At 44.6% G+C, this 6,165-nt stretch overlaps 1 non-coding gene across 1 annotated transcript; it reads left to right on the top strand.

Moving 5' to 3' along the window:
- Positions 1–3,462: 3,462 nt before the first annotated feature.
- Positions 3,463–3,535, top strand: TRNAF-GAA. Its single transcript has one exon. It is a non-coding gene; the product is annotated as a tRNA-Phe (tRNA).
- Positions 3,536–6,165: the final 2,630 nt, after the last annotated feature.

The raw sequence follows: 6,165 nt of genomic DNA, 5'->3' as shown, positions 1-6,165 counted from the left end.
CTCTCCGTATGTGCAGGCACCAAGGAAAAGTCATGGGAGTAAATAGCAAGAAGGTGGTTGTCTACAACCAAAGGGAGACCCCTTCATCAGACACCAACCCTGATGACACCTTGATATTGGACTTCTATTCTTCAGATCTGTGAGAGAATAACAATTTCTGCTGTTTAAGCCCTCCCTCTCCCAGTCTGTGATTTCTTGTTAAAAGCAGCCTGAGCAGGCTGACATACCTGGTGAGCCACTTGGTCTGTCCTTGTGCTCCTTAGCCACGTTGCAAAGGTGAGTGCATGCAGGCCAGCACCCTGGCCTGAGATGAGTGATCATTATGGGTCCACAATCCTGAGGAATGAAGGTTTGGGTCACACCACCCGGGAAGCCACCAAAACCTGCCAAAGTTTTGGTGAGCCATAGCTAAGGTTGAGGAAAATTGAGAAGGTGTAGTGGAGAAGGGAGAGGTTGGTATTTGTTCTGGCCCCATAGTCAATTGCAAAGATGGGGGCAATAGTTCATCCCACTAATCTCCCTCTTCTAATTCCCCCTAATAAAACAAAACAAAACAAAATAAGACCTGGAACCATGTTGGAGTTGCTGCCCAAATCTTGTAGAGAAGAAGATTTGCTTGGTGGGAGGGATAGACTGTGGTGACCACAAGAATGTGCCTTGCGGACTGCTGAGTACAGGGAACACAAGTGACTAAGTGAGCTGGATGTTAAGTCCATCATCACATTAGCATGAGGCTCCACTTCCCAAGGGCTGCTCCCAGCCAATGACAGATGTGGCAGGTCACACCTGTCCTTTCTTAAGGGAAACAGAGTCTTCTGATATCTGTCATTGGCTGGAGGAATCCTGAGCTTTCCTCAGACTGTATCACCCTTTAGGATGCTTCTACTTAACCTTCTCTTCCTCTGGCCTTCCTTTAGGGTCAGACTCACCTTATAGTCTGACTGTTCTTCCAGCTCTATCTGGACCCTTACCCATTTTTTTTTCCTTGTAAATATTTTCCCTAAAAAATTCTTTGCAAATTTACTCTTGTCTTTGTGTCTTCTTCCCAGAGGACTCAAAATATCACAGTTTTTTAACCCTTGCTCACACCTCTGTAAATAGATCTTCTATAAAACATCTCTTTAGACATCCCAGCTGACTGTGACATCTGTTTGCTGCTGGGACCTTGATGGATATAAATTGCTGTGGACCATAAATGTTGCTGTAGCATTCCAAAGGAGAAAAAGCAATGTTAGTGTGGGGAGAATAAATAGCAAGGAATAAATGTGTTCTGAACTATGGGGTTGATCTGGGGTTAGAGTTTGGTATTTTAGATAAGGATGTATGTGTGTGTGTGTGCGTGTGTGTGTGTGTGTGTGTGTGCAGGTGTCTGCAGCATTAGCAAAGGTACTGGGGTAGAAACAAGCAGTTATGGCGTCGTCTATCCAAGGATTTTTCCAAGGATCTCTGCCTGTACTATGGGAAGAAAACACTAGGAAGGTTCATTTCTCCACCTCCATTGCTTGGAATCTGTTAGGAAGCCTCTGACATTTCCCCTTTCATCATCTCATTTTTTTTTTTTAATGTGGACCATTTAAAAAATTTTTATTGAATTTTTTGCAGTACTGCTTCTGTTTTATGCTTTGTGTTTGTTTTTTTTTTTTTTTTTTTGGCCTTGAGGCATGTGGGATCTTAGCTCCTTGAGCAGGGATTGAACCTGCATCTCCTACATTAGAAGATAAAGTTCTAACCACTGCACCACCAGGTAATCCCTATCACCTCGTTTTGTATATCTTTCTATGTGCATCCGTGAGCTCTTGTTAGAGAAGAGCTGAAGCAGTGGCTATGGGACTCCATGGAAGGCTCATGGAAAAGGGGGAAAGGAAGACAGGGAAGAATGAATGCCTTGAAATTCTGGGGTCCAAGGCTCAGGATACTGGGGGCATTGGGACTGAATAGCCCCATTTCTTAGGATTCCAAGAGGGCCAGCAGTTTCTTTCAGAGGCCGAGGGAATGTTGATTTCACAAGAGGTGCAGAAAACAGAATTCACAGAGAGCCAGGGAGTTCAATCCCTGGGTTGGGAAGATCCCCTAGAGGAGGAAATGTCAACCCATTCCAGTATTCTTGCCTGGAAAATCCCATGGACAGAGCAACCAAGTGGGCTACAGTCCATGGGGTCGCAAAGAGTTGGACACAACTGAGTGACTAAAACAACAACAACAACATTCACTCAACAGGCATTTACAGAACACCTACTACATTCTAGGAACGCTTCTATGCCCTGGGGATGCACTATTAAAATAAAATGAAAATCCCTGACTTCGTGGAGCTTACATCCTCATGGGGAGAGGCAGACAGTAAATAAATAAACAAGCAAACCAGTAAAACAAACGGCATATCAAAGGGTGGTAAGTGCTATGGAGCAAAGCAAACTAGAAAGAGGAATAGATTGTGCACGTGTCCAGCTGTGGCAGCCATGGGCTTCCCTGGTAGCTTAGTTGGTAAAGAATCTGCCTGCAGTGCAGGAGACCTCGGTTTGAATCTTGTGTCGGGATAGGCTACCTATGCCAGTATTTTAGGTCTTCCCTGATGGCTCAGCTGTTAAAGAATCCGCCTGCAATGTGGGAGACCTGTGTTCAATAGCTGGGTTGTGAAGATCCCCTGAGAAGGGAATGGTTACCCACTCCAGTATTCTGGCCTGGAGAATTCCATGGAATGTATAGTCCATGGGGTCGCAAAGCGCCAGACAAGCCTGAGAGGCTTTCACTTTCACTTTCCAGTTGGGATAGCTAGGGAAGACCCTACAGACAAGGCAACATAGAACAGAAACTTAACAGAATGGAGAGGTGCAAGCCCCATGGGCTCCTTGGGGAGTGGCTCATGCAGTGAAAACAACAAGTGCAAAGGCCTGGAAGCAGGGATGTGCTTGGTCTCATTAACATCTGTCTACTTCATACATCTCCATGCTCGTCCAGCTGCCCATAGATAAGCTGTTGATTCACAGTCGTCAAGTTCTAGTGGTTTGAATTCCAAGACTATGTTAATATTATGTGAAGCATCTAAGAGGCACCAGTGGTATAACAAAAAATTATTTCTCAACATGGCATCAGACATGACATCCATTATCTCATGATCTGCATCAGTTTCAGAAGCAGATAAGGCTCCTCAAGTGTGTCTCCTCAGGTGCACTTTCTCTCGATCCAGGACTTTGAACTACTGAAGCTAGTCCCTTGGCTTTTAGAACTGGAAAATTTGAGTCCTGGTTGACTTGCAGGCTGCACAGCCTTGATTAGTTACTTAACTTCTCTGAACTTCTGTTTCTTTATCTACGGGCAGCCAGCAGAAGTAATAACAACAACTATGATACAAATCAGGGATGAAATCAAATAAAGACTGTGTATTATGAAGTATTTACCAATGGTTGGCTTTTATATAGCAAAGACACATTAACTAAGTCGTTAGTCTTATTTGTACATAGGGCTTCCCTGGTGGCTCAGATGGTAAAGAATCTGCCTGAAATGCAGGAGACCCAGGTTCGATCCCTGGGCCAGGAAGATCCCCTGGAGAAGGGAATGGCTACCAAGTCCAGTATTCTTGGCTAGAGAATCCCATGGACAGAGGAGCCTGGCAGCCTACCATCCATGGGGTCACCAAGAGTCAGACACAACTGGGCAATTAAACACATTATATGTACATGTGCGTGTCACTTCAGTTGCGTCCAACTCTTTTTGACCCTAGGAACTATAGCTATCCAGGCTCCTCTGTCCTTGGGATTCTCCATTCAACAATGATGGAGTGGGTTGCCATTCCCTTCTCCAGGGCATCTTCCCGACCCAGGGATTGAACCCAGGTCTCCTGCATTGCAGGGGAATTCTTTACAGACCCTGCCACCAGGGAAGCCCTATTTGTACAAAAACCATGTCAAAGATATTGACTTAAAACAACAATTGTTTATTTGCTCATGGCTTTGAAACTAAATATGGGCTTGGCTTAGCTGGGTGGTTCTTCTACTGGTCTTGCTAGGGGTTAATTTTGTGGTTGCATTCATCTTGCATCCCAATGGAGGCTGGATGTCCCGATGGATTTATTCACATCTTGGTCTGGTCTGATTCGCATGTCCCCAGGTAGGGCTTTTGGTTGGGGTGTCTGGTTCTCTGCTACATGGTTTCTCCCTTCTTGGCAGGATGACATCAGCTTTTCTTCTGTGTGGTGACAGCCACTTTGCAAGAGAATGAGGGCAGAAGCTGTTAGACCTTTTGGGGTTGGGGCTCAGAAGTCCCACACAATATCACTTTTGCCACATTTGATTGGCTAAAGCAAGTCATGGAGCCAGCTGAGATTCAAGGGGTGGAGAAATAGGCTTCACCTTGTAACGGAAGGAGCTGCAGATTCACATTGCATGGATGGAAGAAATAGGTTGTCTGTAGAAAACCGTATGTGACAGTCTATCCTCTGGCTTCAGCAAATCGCTCTCTGGCATGTGCAAAATATACTTGCCATTCCCAAAACCCCCAAGGTTTTATCTCATGATGATATCAAGCTGAAAGTGCATTATCTGATGATCTGCTCCAGATTATCATATAGATAAGACCTCTTCTTCAGCTTCTCTTGATACAGCGACCTTGAACTTAAAAGACAAGTATTCTATTCTCACACCTCTAAAACACAGTCATGAGAAAGCAACTAGATAGACCCTGTTGATAGATACTCCTATTTAAAATGGAGAGGATGGGAACCACAAAGCAGTCATTAGGCTACAGCAATTATGAAGTCCAACTGGTCACACTGGCTTCCCCTTGTTGATGTTATTGGTTGCTAAGTCGTGTCTAACTCTTTGCAACCCCATGAACTGAAGCATGCCAGGCCTCCCTGTCCCTCATTATCTCCTGGAGTTTGCCCAAGTTCATGTCCATTGAGTCAGTGATGCCATCCAACTATCTCATCCTCTATGGCTTCCCCTATATGGGTCAGAAAATGTTTCTTGATTGGGACCTGATTTTACTTCCCGAGAAGGTTACCTAGCCAACTGTTCTCTGTGGCTTTTAGGTCTTCCCGCTGAGCTCTTAGTTCCATCCTCTGAGATGCATTTTCTTACCCATAGGAAATTATGCATGTCTGTAGCTAAGTAGCCTTGTCAGTCTGATTCCTGCTTGTAGAAAGTGGAGGTCCAGTGGCCTCTTTTCATTGTGAATTATCTCTTTCATTTTCAGTCTAACCTTGTGCTTTTATTGATAAAATTATCCTAAAAATTGTATGCATTTCCTAGGAATTTTAGTGGGATTCACCCTATCCCTTCAGAATTTTGTCCATATATTTTTTTGAGCATGTCATTCGCTGTGGGCCAATACCCTCAAGATTCTCAGAAGTCCTTTTGTCTCATTGAAAGGGTCTCCTAGGCACTTCCTTTCAGAGGGCTTACAAGCATAGATCTGATTTGATTGTTTTGCTGGGGCCATTTCTTACTGGAGAATCTTTGCCTGGCTGGAGATACTAGAGATGAAAAACAGTTTAATTTTTTCTAAACTGGAAAATTCTGGACTCTCTCCTCTTTTCCTAAAGTAAGCCTGAATACAGAACAGTGTCTCCTTTGGCTTATCTCTCTTTGGTGGTATCTTAACATACATAGGGCCTCCCCAGGTAGCTCAGTGGTAAAGAATCTGCCTGCCAATGTAGGGGATACAGATTCGATCCCTGGATTGGGAAGATCCCTTGGAGAAGGAAATGGCAACCCACTCCAGTATTCTTGCCTGGGAAATCCCATGGAAAGAAGAGCCTGGCGGGCTGCAGTCCATGTGGTCACAAAGAGTTGAACACAGTCTTAGCGACTAAACAGCAGCAGTATCATACACAACAGGCAGAACCCAACTGATGCTTTCAGCATTGTGTCTACAAATTTCCTTCCCTAAATCCATTAGTTCAGTCAGGTCTTTTATATCATTTAAATTACTGTAGACAGCATTTTGGCCAATAATTCTGCCACCATGTAACATAGATTGTCCTTTTCCCAGCTCCTAGTGACAATTTCCTCACTACCTTTTTAGCATACAGTAGAAGATTGTTCCGGAGAAGGCAATGGCACCCCACTCCAGTACTCTTGCCTGGAAAATTCCATGGATGGAGGAGCCTGGTAGGCTGCAGTCCATGGGGTCGCTAAGAGTCGGGCACGACTGAGCAACTTCACTTTC

The sequence above is a fragment of the Bubalus bubalis genome, chromosome 3 (assembly GCF_019923935.1).
Source record: "Bubalus bubalis isolate 160015118507 breed Murrah chromosome 3, NDDB_SH_1, whole genome shotgun sequence".
Classification (NCBI taxonomy): domain Eukaryota; kingdom Metazoa; phylum Chordata; class Mammalia; order Artiodactyla; family Bovidae; genus Bubalus; species Bubalus bubalis.
The sequence above is the reverse complement of the archived record's forward strand: the minus strand, read 5'-3'. Positions and strand labels throughout refer to the sequence as shown.